The sequence below is a fragment of the Mesocricetus auratus genome, unplaced genomic scaffold (assembly GCF_017639785.1).
Source record: "Mesocricetus auratus isolate SY011 unplaced genomic scaffold, BCM_Maur_2.0 Super-Scaffold_100004, whole genome shotgun sequence".
In the NCBI taxonomy this organism is placed as follows: Eukaryota; Metazoa; Chordata; class Mammalia; order Rodentia; family Cricetidae; genus Mesocricetus; species Mesocricetus auratus.
The window spans coordinates 102,870,653-102,889,158 of record NW_024429189.1 but is presented as its reverse complement, the minus strand read 5'-3'; the positions used below and the strand labels follow the sequence as shown (position 1 = coordinate 102,889,158).

Below are 18,506 nucleotides of genomic sequence, written 5' to 3'. Positions count from 1 at the left end.
GCTGCCTTCTAAATGTGTTTACACCAATAGACAAATGCTAGTCTCAGTCTTTATCAGAGAAGCCTCTCTTCTCAGTGAACAATAGTGAATGCGAAGATTCATGGCTGTACACACAATAAGTGGTGGACGAGTCCTCAGAACTAAGGAAAACATTTATGACATCCTCTCTAAGGTTCAGGGAACTTTGCAGAAGAGGGGGTGGCAAGAATGTGACAAGGAGAAGGACTGAGGAAGTCTTCCTCATGGCAAGACACAGCTATTGTAGTCGTAAAGTTACAGCAGCTGTGAACATCTGCATAATAATTGGCCATCAAAATTCAGATATGGATAGAGAAGTAGCTAGCGACTGAAGAGGTTCTACCCCTCTAGGCTGAACTACTTTCTACTGATGTATTCAGGGAGGAAGAATCATTGTCTTCAGTGGTGTATGCATTGATGACCTCGCCAGGCTCCAGTGGATAGTTCCAATACAATACCCACACCAAGTTGTGCATGGTTTAGACAAAAATATCACAAAACAAAATGAGATGTCATGATTCTGTGAAGAGACTGGAAGGGATGAAGGGAGAGAGCTGATAGAAAATAAAAGGAGATAAGAGAGAGCATAAGGAACACAATATTCAGAACATATCACATATGTACATGATATTATCAAATAATAAAATTAATCAGTAACAAAGGGAAAATACATTTAGTCACAACTTCTGGAATCTTCATAATCTTAAAAAATATTGACAATCTGGATCAATATTCTGCTCCCAAGGGAATTACTTGATGATATGCACTCATACAATCAAAAGGCATATTTAACACTGACAATATGCAATATCATAGAATAAACATGTCCATCCTAAAGGAGAATGATGAAGAGATATAAAAGGAAGACTAGAAAGAATATGGTGTGTTAAAAAGGTAGTGATGTGGGCCAGGCAGTGATGGCACATGCCTTTAATCACAGCACTCGGCAGACAGAGGCAAGTGGATCTCTTTGAGTTGGAGTCCAGCCTGGTCTACAAGAGTTAGTTCCAGGACAGCCTCAAAAAAAGAAAAAGGCATGATGTAGCATAGAGGAGAACCAGAGTTTTATTCCAGATTTAGAATATGGAATTAGGATAAACTAGAGAGACTCATTGATCTGCACAACATGTGGTCTATTGTGTAAGTGGTCCCTGGAAATGCTTTTAGGAAATTAAAAATGATTTTTTAAAGAAAGGAAGATTAGACTAAACCCAGCCAATCAAACAGGATTTCTTACAGCTTCATGTGCAGCATCAGCAGCATGTGATAACATCATGTGGAATATCAACCGTGTGTCTTCATACTGCTTACAACCTTTTGCTTAACTTTTTCATCTCTCTTTCTATTACAAATATGCATTTAAGAAGCAAGTAATAACCATGTTGAAGCCTGTAAAATTTTAGGTTGTGAAATGTCTTCCACCAAAAAAGTTCCAATAAAAATTTTTAAGGAGTGGCCATATTTCTAAATAACCATTGGCTCCACTCTTGACATACATTTTCTGTGTTCTAAAAATTGAATCCAGTCTTTACTGTTCAGATTCCCATTCTATTCAAACCATTCTAGTGCTTCTCTAGTCTAAAGTTATTTTCAGAAACCAGGTCTAAAAGGTTTATGATAGAAACAACCAAATATATTGGCATCAGTTATCTGTATAGTTACTTTCCTTATTGCTATGACATAATAGCATCCATTTCTACCATCATTTTGAATACACAAAGCTCTCATCATCTTCAATTGGCAAATGTTGAACATACCTGAATTTATAACCATAAGGCAGCAACAAAACAAGAATAACAATGACAACAACAACAACAAAACCCAAGAAGTATCTTATAAATTACTTAGCTTCAGGTATTCTATTAGAGTAAAAGATAAAAGACATTTCCCCTGTGATGGTAGACATCTAAAAGAATGTGGCTTTTCTTGTATTGCTAAAAATATTCACCTTCATGTAACTGACATACAGCAAAAAAGTCATCCAAAATAAACAAATTTGAGACTAACATATAATGGTAGATTAACTTCTAAGATGACCATTAAACATCCCATTCTGTATTTGCCATATTTCATCCTTCCACTTTTGAGGGAAGAAATGTGGAAAAATATGATAATTTCATACCCATCAGTAGGCTGCATCATGGGACAAAAGAGAAAAGATTTTAAGTGTTTGAAGATTAGAGTTTAAAATCACCTGACTTTGGGCTATTCAAGAGAAAGACTATCCAAAGTGGGATTGACTTTCACACATGTATTTGAAATAAACTAGACTCTTCCCAAATTCAAAATAGAGCCAACAGGCTGCTAGAAAGGGTGGCATTGATATGAGTCCTAAATCAAGACATGCCTCAGTTCCAAGCTGATTCCAATGCTCCTGTCAACTTGAAAAGGTCTATAGTCATCAGGGAAGAAATATTCTTCATGAGAAGTTGTCTGTATTAGATTTGTCTGTTGGCATGGTTATGAGGGAACCCTTTGATTATTAACTGACAAAGGAAGACACAGACTATTGTGGTGTGTGGCATTGCCTTGGCAGGGCATCACCGATGGTGTAAGAGAAGACAAAGCTAGCTAAGACCAGGCAAATAAGTAAAGAATAAGCAGGAATACCTGCATGCATTGGCTTCTACCTGGTCTTGTTCATGGATATGATGTGACTTGGAACTGGAGTTCCTACCTTTGTTCTCCACTCCCCATCCCCTAGTGATGGGATATAAACTGGATTTTCAGGTCACACAAACCCTGTTGTGGAATATTTGTTTATACTGTAAAAGATGTGTCTCTGCCTAACGCAACTTTTGATTGGTTTTATAAAAAGTCGAATGGCCAATAGTTAGCCAGGAAGAGGTTAGGCAGGACTTCTGGGACAGAGATAATTCTGGAAAAAGAGAGGTAGGACTTGCCAGTGAGACTTTGAAGATGTTAGACATATGGTACAGAGCACAGGTAACCTAGCCATGTGGCAGAATGTAGATTAATAAAACAGGTTAATTTGAGTTATAAAAGCTAGTTGGAGACAAGTCTAAGTTAAAGGCTTTCTGTGTTGTTATTTTGGAGGCTGATGATCCAAAGACAGTCCTTTCTTCTCTGAGCTGCTTTTCATTTGGATATTTTATCTCAGCAACAGAAGAGAGACAAGAACCACCTCAGAGCCCAAAAGATGCCAAACTTGAAGCTGTTTCATTGCAGTAGCAAGTGTTAGAGAGCTTGTGGGATAACTGAAATTCCATTTAACTGCTTGCAAGATTATAAATTTGTACAATGACTTGAAAGACATTTTTATTAAAAGTAGAAAAGTTAATGTGTTATGTGACCCAGAAATTTTACTCTTGTATGCATAAAGGTTCTTTCACATATTTTCTGGGAAATATGTACATAACCACATTATTGTCAGTACATAAAAACATTACAGGCAAAGAAGATAAAAATACACATACACACACACGACACACACACACAGACAAGATTTACAACCAACTTCGAATGGATTTTTAAATTGTTCCTTTCGATTAGAATATAGTTATATCATTTTTCCTTTTCTTTCTTCTCACAAAACGCCTCTTTGCTCTCTCAAACTCTCTTTTTTTATGGACCAGAAACCTGAAGATCTTAGCTCCTTATAATTAAAAAGGTAAGATAAATCATCCCTCCATCTCTATAACTCATGATCTCAGTGAGATACATCAAGAGGACATAATATCTTTCAATGTTGCCAAAGTGGTGACAATCTCTGTGAGTTCAGATTGTCGTTGAACAGCTGACCTTTTAGTAGGGTAAAGGAGTGTGATCATTTTTGAGGTGAACAAGAAGTCATGAAATCATTCAGTAATACAAACACACTTTAAGGGAAATGAGATTTTGAATCACACATAGGGCCATTCAATAGCTATTGATTTTTTAAAAATTGTTTTACTTTTCATTTCTAAGTTCAAAATTGGAAATTTCACAAAGCAGTCCCCATTTAATGACCACAGAATGAGGAAAGAGAGGAAGTATTTAAGAAGGTGTGGTCTCCATCCAACATCAATCTCTTTCTTGTCATTGATATTTAAGAATGCTTCATCAGGATGTCTACCTCTCTTAAAATTATCTTTGCACCTTATGTTAAGTCAGTTTACTGTATTACCTGAATAACTTAAAATATATTATTACTTGGGTAGAATAACATCATAGAATTAGTAAGAGTAATAAAGTATCAATTAAAACAAAAAGTAATAAAGTTCGAGAGGAATGCAAGAAAGAATGGAACTGTACTTACAGGCTCAAAGACAAGTGTGGGCACCTACTACTTACTGCCCAGGATCAGTTCTGGCTGAGGAAGAGCAGAGGCATCATTATTTTTGCTTTACATGAAGACAGATCTGAAAACTACTTGAACCCAGAGCCAAGTCCAAATCTCATTTCTCTTCCTCTACATTCTCACCTCTAGCTTTCACTCCTACCAACCCTAAATAAAAAATGGAACAGATGACAAAACCATGAGAATGGTGAAGGCACTGGAGATTGCAGAACCTATAAACAGTATAATAAAAACCAAAAGCAAACAAAAAGCAATTCTAAGTACTTGAAATTTAGCTTTATCATCCACCTGCCTTAACATCGAAAAGCTGAAGTGGGGTTTCATGTTTCTCTGACAAGCTATTTTATAGTAATAGTGAGTGCTCACATACATCCAAATGTTTTGCTTGGGAAGACGTTTACCAGGCTCTGTCATTTAAACTTCAGGCTACAGTGTTTGGACAATGTGTGATGGTTCTGCACTACACCTTTAAGACACAGGTTCAGCAAAAGCTTAAATTAATGAAACTAAAGAGACTGGGTAGTGATACAGAAAATTTATAAAAGAAAATATAGAAAAGCATGTGTTCCTTTAAAAAAGAATAGACAAGTTATTTTGTTAGCAGAGTCTTGTAGGCTTTACTGGACGCTGTAACGATACGCGACACACAATTACTGAAAGTGAAGCTAAGTATTTAATGTAGAAAATTACTCACAAGATACCAAACCCAGAGAAGCCCAGCAGATCTCAGCTAGCGGCTGGACCGGAAGCCGAACTCCAGGAAAAGAGAGCAAGACTTCCTGTGCGCTGTCTTTTATGCCTTCCCCCGTAACGCCCCTAGCCATGCCCAAAAGTGGGCTTGGCTAGTGACGTAGTTCCGCCTACGTACGTATACGTCTTTACGTCCAGCCGTATACGTCTTATTCCTGCCTAAAGTGGGTGTGGTTAGCGGTGTGGTAAACCGCCCTTTTATTACCTCATCTGTATGCGCCTCTAGTAAGTCACATGTTTAATGGCGGCATAGACTTAGTAAGTCACATGTTTAATGGCGGCATCAGACTTCCTCCTACAGAGTCTAATTTCCACACAACTCCCTTCTTATTCTCAGGTTTACATTGTTGGAAAATAGAAAAGACATTTTATTTACTACAGGTCATGTAAGATTTTACTCTTTTGTATTTCTTGCTAAGCTATTTATTTCTGTATTTATATGTACATACAATAAGATTAGAGGAAACTACTATACAGGGTAGTCAGTAAAAATCCCACAAGTTTAAATACTTTTTAGATAAAAACTGCTAATCCACCTAAGTCTTAGTAAATATATGTCTCTTCAGTTCAATTTTCCTTAAGTATGTGGTGGTTCATGAATATTACAATGGTTCCACTGAGTGACAGGTTGAGAAGTAAGCTGAGTTTTCTGGGACTGCTATGCAAAACATGAATGCACATCCTTAGGAGCCAAATAGGAAAAATTCACTCATTGAATGCAGTTAAGGGAACATTGTTGCTCTCTCCTGAGTCTGCACAAAGTAGCATAACTGCAGGGTGTCTTCTTGGATATAAAATAGTTCTTTTTCCTTTAGATAATCCTTGATAATCCTTTATCTTGCATTCCTTAAAAAACTGAAATGAGATGTAAAAGTAAAAATGAAAAAAATGTTGCTCTAGGTATATTTAAATATCCAAGTCAAAATGAAAACCATAATGTTATCTGTTTTCTTTCATAGTCTGCATAATTATCTTATTCCAAATGTTTAAGGGAAATATCTCCTTGTCTCCCTTCTTTATTTAGAATGATATCTCTTTTTGTAATAGAGCAATCAAGGAGACAACGCTTATAATTTTGTTAATTTAAATTTGTAACTATAATCATGTAAGATGAAAAATCAACTATGATATTGGAAGTTTATTCCTTTAACAATATTATTTGATACAATATGTATCATATTTGATAATCTCTCATACATATTTAAGAGGTTCCAATTATCATTACTATTCAAAGTTAGCTAACAAAACGTAGATATTGCTATTCAACAAATGACTTCACCCCTTCATGATAAAGGTCCTAGAGAGATCAGGAATAACAGGAACGTACCTGAATATAATAAAAGCAATATACAGTAAACCAACAGCTAACATCAAACTAAATGGAGAGAAACTCAAAGCAATTCCTCTAAAATCAGGAACAAGACAAGGCTGTCCACTCTCTCCATATCTCTTCAATATTGTACTTGAAGTTCTAGCTACAGCAATAAGACAACAAAAGGAGATAAAGGGGATACAAATAGGAAAAGAAGAAGTCAAACTTTCATTATTTGCAGATGATATGATAGTTTACATAAGTGACCCAAAAAACTCTGCAAGGTTACTCCTAGAGCTGATAAACACCTTCAGCAATGTGGCAGGATACAAGGTAAACTCAAAAAAATCAGTGGCCCTATTATATACAGATGATGAAGTGACTGAGAATGAAATCAGAGAAACATCACCTTTTACAATAGCCAAAAACAGCATCAAATATCTGGGGATAATGTTAACCAAGGAAGTGAAAGACCTGTATACCAATTCTTTCAAAAAAAACTTCAAGAATTCAGTTTTTAATTTTGATGTGTGAAGAATTTTGAGGCTTTTGCTGGTCAGTTCCAGTTTGGGTCTCCCACAAGGTTGAGTCAATCAGGAGCAGGATAAGACTGGGCTAGAAGACCTGCATCCAAAATGGCTGAATGTTTGACCAGCGAATTGATACTAGCTGTTGGTTGGAAGTACACTGTTCCACACGTGGCTTTCTCATAGGGCTGTGAGAGTATTTGAAAAACAGACAGCTGACTTGCCTGAGAGCCATAATCCAGGAGAGAAATATGGAAGCTGCAATATTTTATGAACTAACCTTAAAATGTATATGCAATTACTTTGCAAGTATTCAAGTCAGTCCTCCTCAATATGAGAGAGGACTTCACAAAAGCGTAAGAGGAAGTACGGGTTCTGGAGATGTCTGAAAGACGAGGCTATTATACTTAATTACAAATAAGATTATGAATTAAATTTTTTATTCTGATTTTAGGGCTGACCACTTGATTTTTCATAATTGACCAGGAGGATTATCCCAGGGAGGACTCTTTCTCCTGTTCTCAGTATGCCTTAGTTGCCTTTAGTTCTTTATAAATGAGACCATGTGTGATTTCCCTGGGAGGAGCTGAGGAAGCCTTCAGTGAGTCTGTGAGAAACAAACAGAATCCCTGAGTGAATGTGTAAGGATCTGGTAAAATTCTGGCTGAATGTGTGCTGCTGACATGAGCACATTTATTTCAAGTACTCTAATGGTTCAGTCCCATGGGAGAGGCAAAGTCTTCTGTGGGCAGTGCTCAGAGGGATCACAAAGCCTTTCTCGAATCTGGAGTGCAAATGTTGACAGTGTTTGTAGAAACTACAAACCACAACCTCCTCCTCTTGGAACACTGAAGTCTGAGACTGCTCCCTTCCAGACCTCCTGTGAAGATTACTTCAATCTGCCATATTGTACACCAGTACTACCAACGTGCCTCTTTATTCAACTGTAGAGAGTGAATCTGCTTCCATGATTCAGATGTATACATAATCTCTGAGTTTCTGAGTTGTGCAGTCAGTGTCTTCCAGCAGAGTGCACATAGCAGACCTGATCCCAGCTTGTCTGTACCTGTGTCTGTGTGTCTGTACTGTCTTCATTCCCTCATCAGATCAATCTCTGAGCTGGTAGAGCACGACATTTTCCCTTCCATGACAGCTTGTGTATCTGTGGTGAACCTTTTCAGGACTTGTTTAGACATGAAGCCTCCCTATCATTTCTAGGACACAGTCATCTGCCTCTTACAATCTTCCCATTCCCACTTGATGTTCCCTGAGCATTAAGGACCAAGTATTACTTTTTTAGATGCACCAATTGAGCATGGATAATAAACTAAAGAAAGGGGAGTCTAATGTCAAGAAAGAGTAAGGTGAGGTATATGAGAGCTGGATGAAGAAACATGAATAGGGAAATGATATATACATATATATCATTTAATTTAAATTTTTAAAAACACTGTCTGTAAAAGAAACTCCCTATTACCCCTTATTGGTAGAATACATTTTATTATTATATACAATGTGTTTATTCTGTCTTTCAATGATATTGTATCTGGTGTTAACAATTATATTTTTATGTCATTATTTCATCATTATTGATGTTTGAAAATTTCATGCAATTTTGGAGTAAATATTTTTACTATTTTTCCTCTTCTATATGCAGTCTCATGCCATAAAGTATGTACATCCTTACCTGGATTAGAATGTCCTGTCTGTCATTACACACACAGTAATTTACTCAGTATTCATTTCCACCTCTTTCTAGCTTATCAGAAGATGTTCTGCTAAGCTGCTTTCAAACCATATATCACAGTAGTTTCTTTGCAATTTGCCATAGATAAAGACTTTTATAAAAACAATACAATTACATATTAAAATAATAAACTGTAAATTTTTGTGGGAGTAACCAATATCTGATTTTACTTAAGGCCCACTCCTCAAGGCCCACTCTCTTTCTCTACCACCTTTTGATACCCTTGACCATATGATGCGAGGCTGTCAGTAAGATATGTATGAGCTTGCTGCTTCCTCTGACCATGCTCTGGCAATAGACCTCTAACTCTCAAGAACAGGCATATATACAATACACTGATGGCTCTAAATGCAAGTACCTACCTCTGTTTGTGTTCTTTTCTTTCTTGCCTCACAGCTACATACCTCTAGATTCCCTTCAACCAACTGCACTGAAGGGATGACTTGAGGACTAGAGGTCTTGAAGTGCACTTTATTCTATATGCTTTTTTATAAATCCAGAAATGTCTCCATGATGCATATGAAGTCACTGTCGGGGGCCTGGAACAGGGCACACATGTATGGGATGATGTCACATACTCATCTAACTTGTACTTAAGAAAATATTATCAAAGTCAGATGTTGTAGTATGGCTGTAAATTTTTTTCTATTTGAAGGTCTTCTGAACATATTGCGGAGAAGATAGCTGTCGTGTTGGACTGAACACACAAGATTGGGAAAGGAAAGTGGACACTGGAGAAAGGATATCCAAAATGCACTGTTTGAAGTCACCCTGCTTAAGCAAAGGCACAGATATAGGAAAGCTCAAGACACAGTAGAGAAATAGAAAGCTGTCTAACTTTCAAGAAAGTTCAAGTTGCATAATGGGTAAGACCGAGGGATAGAGGTGAGGAATATGCAGGAAAAGGGAATGCTCACATTTGACTTGACCTAGCCTGTGCACTTACATGACTTGAAGTCATGCTGCCCAGCCAAAGAGTATATCAAGCAAGAGCATTTGGACAAAAAGGCCAATCACAGAAAAGAATGTTTGCAAATGTGTCAGAAAAAGGCTATGGTTAAGCAGGATAAAATAAGTGGTGGATGAGGACTCTGCAGATGCCCAGGGTCTTGTTAGTCACCTGAGACCATGTTGGTGTCCTAGGGATATGATGCTGCCAGGGCCATACTGTTATGGGAGGTCTGTGCTGCTATGAGGATCATTGTGACATATGGGCTGAGCTGCTGTCAAGGGTCATGTGTGGGTCCATGGTTCTGCTGGGGTCTGTGTTGATGTCCATGGTCCATGTTACCAAAAGGGTTCATAGGAATTATGCCCGTTGAAGTCCTCTCATTGGATACTGAATCAGGAGAACTGACCCCTGTAATCAGGAAAGATAGCCCCAGCCCCTACTGCTAGTGTGCACCTCACCTTGGCAGCATGCTAGAGGTGACTCTGTTGTAGGGGATGCAGGTGAGCCAGCCCTGATGGTGTTAGAGCAGAAGACCTGACCACATCCTACCCCTCATCTGCCATGTGGTGGCATTGGTGAGGAAAAGATGCCCTCCCTTTACTACCTGCAGCAGGTGAGAGACCTGGCCCCAGGGTCACATGAGAAGAACTAGTACTGCTCCTCACTAGCTGCAGCACACAGGAGAGCAGACCCTGCACACCCCACCAGGGCAGCGAACTAGAGCTAAGCTGGTTGTGTGGTGGGAGCACAGATGAGACAGCCCTGAGGGCCTGAGAGCAGGAGAGTTGATCCTGCCCCTCCTCATATACCCCCTGAAAGTTATAAGGAGAAAGACCCTGTACCTTACATGGACAAAAAAATGGAGATGCCCCTGGTGGTGTGACTGTGGGTGAGCTGGACTTAAGAACCCAAAATCAGGAGAACTGGCCCTGCTCTTTACTGCAGGCTGCATTGGGTGAGTTAGCCAAGGCAGTCCTGGAAAACTCATCCACGTAGTAACAATGAGGGAAACCTGGCAGGCTTATCAGCCCAGCTACCCAGGCCTAGAACCAGGGCTAGGAATTAGCCTACAACATCTACCAAATCTATGAACCATTGGAGCATGGGGACAAACCTACAGATCTAAAACAACAGGGTCTCCATGACACAGGTAACAATAATATTCAAGAGGATTCCCTGTGAGAGCCCATTATCCGTGGCATAGCCAGAAGTCAGAGGCCGTGAGCTAGACTAATGACTCTTAGCAATGAATACTCCCAAGAAAAGATGAATGGACTTAAGAATAAAACTGTGTGATTAAACAGTCCTCAGTACACAGCTTCACCAATAAGATTCTTCCTTCCTTCCTTCCTTCCTTCCTTCCTTCCTTCCTTCCTTCCTGCCTGCCTGCCTGCCTGCCTTCCTTCCTTCCTTCTTTCCTTCCTTCCTTCTTTCCTCCCTCCCTTCCTCCTTCCTTCCTTCTTCCTTCTTTCTCCTTTCTATCTCTCTTCCTTCCTTCCTTTCCTTCTCTCTCTATCTCTCTCTTTCTGTCTTTTATTCCTTCTTTTTCTGTCTCCCTCCCTCCCTCCCTTCCTCCCTCCCTCCCTCCCTTCCCTCCTTCCTTTTTTTGGGTTTTGTTTCTTGTTTTGATTTTGTTTTTTCTTCTGAATTTGGTTTTGTTTTGGAGTAAGGATACAAGGGTGGAAAAGGTGGAGGGCAGATTGGGGGATGGGTGGGAGATAGGTGGGATCGGGATGAATGATGTAAAATCCTCAAAGAATCAATAAAATTTTAAAAAATTGAAAAAGAATAAGTGGTAGAAATCTGTTAAGTGTTGGAGTGAAGAGCAAAATTGCAAAGTGCTGGCTTGGCTTGCTGTCTTTTATTAAACATTTGGTCACCTCATGTGGAGTGACTGTGGTTCTCCCATGTTCATACCTGCAACATGTGCTGCTCTAAGGGACTGATATATATGTATATTCATATTCATATTCTGAGGAATATGTCTTAATATAGGATAAATGCTAATGTTCTAATGTTCAAGACATCCACATGGTGGCCATGTTTCCATCCGTTAAGATGAGGAAATGGTGAGAAAATTCTCAGTGCAGAGGATGGATGTAAAGAGAAGAGTGAGTCCTAGAGAGAAGAAACTTATTACAGAAAATCTTTTGGTGAACAAAGTACAACATACAGAAGAAACCAAAACCATGTCTTTGAAGTTAAAGAACTTGGACATGAGGTCAAATCTAAAATGTGTAGGGGGGTCAGAATTGGAACTCAAGAGAATATGAACTTTTGACACAGGATCTGGGAAGAATGCTTACAAAGATTGTAGTAGATATGGAGTATCTAATCCTTGCCCAACTGTATATGATGTATTATATTTCAGCTTTCCAAAGTACTGGCAGGTACTGCCAACCTGGATGTATGAGCAAATGTTGTCAAATGGGTACTCCACTCCATCACAGGAGTCACTAATGAAACTAAGGAGTAATTTACCATTTGGACCCCTTAGCCACTCATCTAACTGTCTTTTTAGCTTAAGACCAAATCACTGAGGAATACCTTTTAGCTACTATTTTTACAGTGGCATTTCATCATGACCTGTATTGAAAATAGTGAACCATGAGTCCATCTTCTTAGATTATCTTCAAAACAGGCACATAATCTTGTATGATTTCACAATATATTTTTGTCTCATTACAATTATTTACAAGGCTATGGGTGCAGTATGATACAGAGAGTACTATTTCCAACTTGGAAGCCAAAGAATGTGTAAATCGATGATTTAATTAAAATATGAAAATAAAATGAACTGGGATATAAATCAGAAGTGAAAATTATCAAAAGGATTAGACAGAATAAATAAATTTAGAGATGGTTAAAGTTGTTGAATACTGGAAGATGGCTAAGTTAGCAGGAGTGCTTCCTGTACCAGCATGAGAACCTCACTGTCCACCCCTGGCACCCTTGTAAAAAGCTAGTGCCATGCATACCTGTAAACCCAGTTCCTGTGGGTAAGGTCAGTGGTGGAAAGATGATGGTGTGTCTGTGGCCATCAATCAAACTGAAAGTGGCAGACTCAGATTCAGTGAGAAATTTCTGAGGCTGATAGAGCAAGACTTTTGACACCCTGCTCTGGCTTCTGCATACCTGGCATGTGCATCTGTGAATGTGTATAGTCACACATACATATTTGCATGCACACATACATACCACTTCTGTGTAGACAGAGAGATACATGTATACATGCACCACACACACACACACACACACACACCACCACCTGTTCAGGGCAAGAATTTAAGAGCAATATGCACTGTACATGGTATGCCAACTTCCCCTCAGCATTGACCTCTGCAGTGTACCCCTACATTTTTTTTACTGAGAATGCCTGAGTATTTCTCTGGTTTCTACAGTGATATTGAATAAAGCACAGGATGGGTGAGAATTGACTCAAGCTACTGTCCATAATTAATTATTCAAACATTAAAGGTTATGATTTAGTATGTAAATTTTCTGTATTCATCATCACCAGGCTAGAGAACTCAAAATTTTGTTCAGATGTATCTCTGGAGTCCTCCAGTAGAATGACAACTGGTTCCTCTTTTTGTATATTGAATTCCTGTTCATTTTCATTGAACATTTTTATTGTTTCCCATATTTACTTCATCAAAACAATGATTTGCATTCAGTTTGTCTTAGGACCTGCTACAGTGGCATTGAGTTTAATACAGAGTAAGCAAAACTCCTTAGCAGGAGGGGAAAAATAGAATCCACCAACATGTACTATATCCTCCCTATAAGCCACGTCCTGTTAAACCACGTCTTCCAGATGCTCCAAGATAGAAACCCTAAAATTATCTTTGACTGTTCCTTCTTCTTTATATTCAAACTTTAAGAAAGTCTGAAAATGCATTCTAAATATTTCTCCAATATGCTTCTCTCCTTCTTTGCATGACCCTTCACAAGACTAATTCATCTTCTAATTGGACTTTTCATAAACTTCTCGGCTGTCCTGTATCCATTCTGGTCCTCCTGCTACCCATTAGTATACCTAAGTGAACTTCTTTTGCACCCACTTCATACTTTTCATGGCCTCCCATCACTCAGTTCATAACACAGCCAGCACTCTTCCAGGAGCCTGCAAGATTTTATGTGATCTAGATTGAGTCTACTCTCCATATTGCCAGTGTCACCTTACAAAACCCTTTGATTTGCTTTCAAGCTTTCAGCTACCCCACCTTTATGGCACATTCATTTTCTCTAAGAGTTTCATTTGCTTCAATTTCCAGATTTTATTTCTTTGCAAAATCTTTTGCAGTCATGCCCTCCTATGGCTTTGTCTAGTTAGTACCCATTCTTTAGATCTCTGTACCCATCTCTTTCTCTAAAATGTTCCCATTAAATATTAAAATCATGGGTTCTTATAGAACTATGTAATTCAAATTCACTCTCTGCCAACATCTTTTATTAAAGCAGATATTACTGTATACCTTGCATTTTCTTGAAGGTTCGGAAAAATTATCCTGAATAATTCTATTTCTTCTCCTCTACTCTGAGCTCTCAGCATAGCAATATGTAGCTAGTAGATGTTCAATGCTCTGAAAGCATAAAAGTGAAAGAGTGTTGAATGTATGCCTGCTAAGTTCATATTTGCCTCTGTGATAAACTTGTTTTAGTAAGAAAAAATAAATAAAACAAAATAAAAATCATGCATGTTCTTCTTCATAAGCTGGAGTTGCTTTTCAGCCCTAGTGGCAATAAAGCCACAGAATAGACATTTATAAGCCATACATGCTTGTCTTTGCATTTCCTCTTCAGTGTAGTAATAGGGTGAAAGCAGATTAATGCATTCGATATAGACTGAATGGAGCAAATTAGAAACTGGTGAATGCTCATGATGGGATGGATTAAGATTTCATGTATATTGATAATTCCTTGCAGTACCTTGAGTAAAATTTTCAGAAAAGATTTGAAGCCTCCTCCAGATGGTTTTTGCCAGCCCATTCTTTGCCAATTTGGTCATCGTTCCTCTCTCTCTGTCACTGGGTTCCTGTGTTTAACTGTGGGTGTTTGCCTCTGCTTCATCAGTCACTGGATAAAGGCTCCAGGATAGGTATAGACATCAAGTTCATTATCAGGAATGGGCATTTGAGGTGGTCTCTCCACTGTGCCTTTCTGACATCAAAATTTAGTTATGCAATTCCACAGGTTGCCTTGTGAAATTACTAAAGGAGTTTTAACTTCACTAAAAGAAATTAACAAACTTAACATGTTACTCCTGGTTAGCACTGGAGGGAAGTTTAGAAGGAAAAGGGGAAGGATGAAGTGAGTGTGGAGCTGAACTAGAAATAAGCTTCTTAGAGGCAACAGTAGATAAAAAGATTGCTTCCAAAGACTTGGGGAAAACAAATTCGGAGACATAGGCAAGAGGAATATAGGCTAATTTATTTAACAAGTGAATAACACTAGATGAAGGTGACTGTCTAATGAACAGGAACAATGCCAATAGTAAACATGAGAACAAAGGCAATGGAAAACAGAATTATAGTGGAGGGAGAATATTAATTAGCTAGGTCCTAAACACTGCTAAAAGTATAGACAGAGTTTTAGGGGACATTTATTTGTAAAAGAAGATAGTAGACATGGTGAGGCTAAGCTTTTTGCTTCACAAATGGTAAGTAATGAGTTTGTAGTCATTAGGTCCCTTGCATTGTTTGGTGTGATTCACATGAGAAACATTATTGTTGCTAGTAGTCAACATACTTGGTGGCTGTAAATGAGTCTTCAATGGATTGTTCCAGAATCTTCTCAAATATGAGGTCATGCTAGCCATTTTCTTCTTTTAGTCCAAATTTTAAACTTTAAGAATGGAGAGAAATGAGAATATTTAAGGAACTTCTCCTTTTCCTATGAGGAAGCCAAGGCATAGCCAGTCTGGAGCTAAATAATAAGAGAAAAAAATGGTTCCTTGGGTCTGAAGTAATATTCTTCCAAAGAACACTACTGATACATTATGGCAGAGAGAACTGTTCAAGTCACATGGTAAGGCTCCATCTGGTATCCTTTAGCAAATGTCCAGATGGATTCCATTTCTGGTTCCCAGGAAGCCTGGCCAATCACCCTGAAAAAGCTGTGCCTCTGATTTTCCATCAGAATCACCCAAGAAAGTTCACAGATCTTTTTGTTTCTCCCCAAATTTCTTAAGAGACCTATGCTTCTATTTTTAACCATGAAATCTGCTTCTAAATCTCTAAGTAAAAATAATGCCAGTGATGTATTTCTCTTGGGCTTTTCTTTTTCCTTTTATTTCTTTTTTGCAATGGCTATAGAAGACATGACCTTGAAAATATCTCTCCTATTGTCTTCCAAAAACTTCCTTTTTTCACTATGTTTTGTAGGACCTGTAAAGGTTTATCACATCATTCTCAGTTAAACAGTACCTGAGATTCAGTAGCCAAACAAATACTTGAGCTAGAGGCCACACCAGTGGGAACAAAGCATATACAAATAATTGTGTGTTTGACAAGTTTTTCCTACATACTCAACTCTATTCACACAGGCCAAATGTTTACTTAATGCATCTAATATATAAAGTAACTCCTTATAAGAGTCTAATTTCTATGTCTTCACAACTATATACTACAGCCACATTACTCATCTGGAATAGGACTATGTTTTTTCCAAGCAATATTTTTATTTTTATATTAATTTATTTGAATTGATACAATTTTTAACCAAAGTATGAGTTCAGGGGAACAGTATAGACAACTTCACTTTCCAATTCACCAAAATAATGTGCTTATTTTAAGCTAAAACTTTGTTAGAAGCTAATCATATATTAGATTTTTTAGAATTTTATGTTTTTGGACTTGTAAAGAAAATTATAATTATTCTTTATACTTTTTCAGAAATGGTGCATCCATTTTTGGTATTGTGTAGATGCTTGTAATGAAGTTCTTTTATGAGCCTCCCTTGCAGCTAGGTCTGTCAAATGTGTAAGTTTTTTGCAATGTGATGCAAAATGAAGTAAGTTGTGTAAATTAGGAGAAGTGCACTACAGTTCTGGGAAATATTATCTCTACTTTAAACAATAGTGAATCACCAGAGCAGAGTGAGCTCTAGCAATGGCTGTACAGTCTACAGTGATTTAGAAAGCAGGAGCTATATTTAACAAAACAGCATATTTTGAGTCTGTTATACTATTAAGTACCATTTTACCTAGAGTTGCAACATATTTCACATATTTAATTTTGAGAGCAAAATAAATTTCTACTTTCATAGCCTTGTTATTGAAATTCTCGAGCAGAGCCATTTCAAACTAAAACCCAAGTAGTAACATATGTAATTGCAATGGAAAAAATTTCAGAACACTATTTAGTATGACAGCAAGTTGTCAAGATCATTGCAGATAATTAAAAGACCAAAAGAAAATGAAATGAACTTTTCAGCCTGTTATCCTGCTCTTCAATACATTTTTTTCATTTTCAAGTTATTTTCAACATTCCATCAAATATAACTGAGCTTATATAATTTGGCACCAAGAAAATCTGATTTCCAGCTTGAAGCATCCATGATTTTTCTTGATTTGGCAGTATAAACTGTTCTGCATGAACTCAGAGTATGAAGGATATAAACACACTTCCCAACTCAGAAGAGTCCTTCCAAAGTAACAGCAAGCAGGTCATGTATAACCCTCCTGGCTTCCTTGCACTATTAGATGGACTAACTTGAAATCATTCTTTCTACCTGATTTCAAGATCCCAACAAGACAGTGAGTCACTGAGACAGTAAAATTTACTTCTACAGAACTGAGTGTAAAACCACACCTTGCTGCTTCCTCAAGTCTCACCTCTGGACTTGGACTACTCTATGCAATGAATCCAGATGATGATGAATCAATAAGCCAGAGCTTTCCAACTGATGGATTAAGTTAAAGGCACTGGGTAAATGCCATCGTGTCTTTTTAGGCAGCCTTGAGTTATGGATGTACTGCCCCTTCCATTAACCCTTGCACTGAAGTATGCTTGCAGGGCTCAGTGACCAAGGCACAGTCAGAGAAGGAGCCAATATCTGTGAAGACAAAGTAGTTTTGTCTCTGCTACAGTCTGGGAGTGTGTAAACTCTTGTGACGTGTGGATTGCAGACCTTACACCTGATGGGTGCTGCCCAGAGGCCATAACACACAATGTCTTGAAAAGGATGTGGAGCTCTCTTTTGCCATGTAGTTCAGTAAGGATCTGGTGTGTGGGATCTGCATGTAGGTGGTCTGTGAGAAAGCCAATCCCACCCAGAATGGTTTTGGGATCCTCTCCAGCTGCAACCATACCTACTGTGTCAAGTGCATTGGTAAGTGGATGAGTACTAAGGGATTTGAAAGCAAGCACACGAAGCCAGACTCCTCCTCAGTCTTCATTTGTGCTTTTCAGTTTCAGGAAGAACTTAAGTATCTTGTGTCAATGTCCATCCTAAAAACTGCATTTAAGTGCTCATATTTTATCATGAACCTGAGGTGTTTGAATTTGGATTTCTTTATTTTTGTATTTCAGTTAGGTGCACAGTGAGTTGGTCTGTGTGTTTAGTTGAATGGAGAAACCCTGTGTTTCAGTTAGCAGAATATTCATCCATTTTGAGGAGACTGTGTTCAATAGATTGTATGATTTGGGTTCTGTAAAGAAACTTTCTAACTCTGAACATATGCTTCCTGAGATTTTGACATATTCTGCTTCCTATTCCATCCACTAAACTAGCAAATAGTCTATCATACTTTAAAAACTGTCCTGTTAACTGAACAAGAGCTACATCCTCTAAACATAACAAAGTACAATCACCCTCCCTGGGGGAATGAGGGGATAACGGAGGGGGGGTTGGGGGGAGGGCACAGGAGGAGGGGAGGGAAAGGGAGAGGGACCTGG

General features: G+C 38.2%; 1 pseudogene; it reads left to right on the top strand.

Moving 5' to 3' along the window:
- The first annotated feature begins 9,516 nt into the window (after positions 1-9,516).
- On the top strand, positions 9,517-18,155 carry LOC110340646 (annotated as a pseudogene).
- Positions 18,156-18,506: the final 351 nt, after the last annotated feature.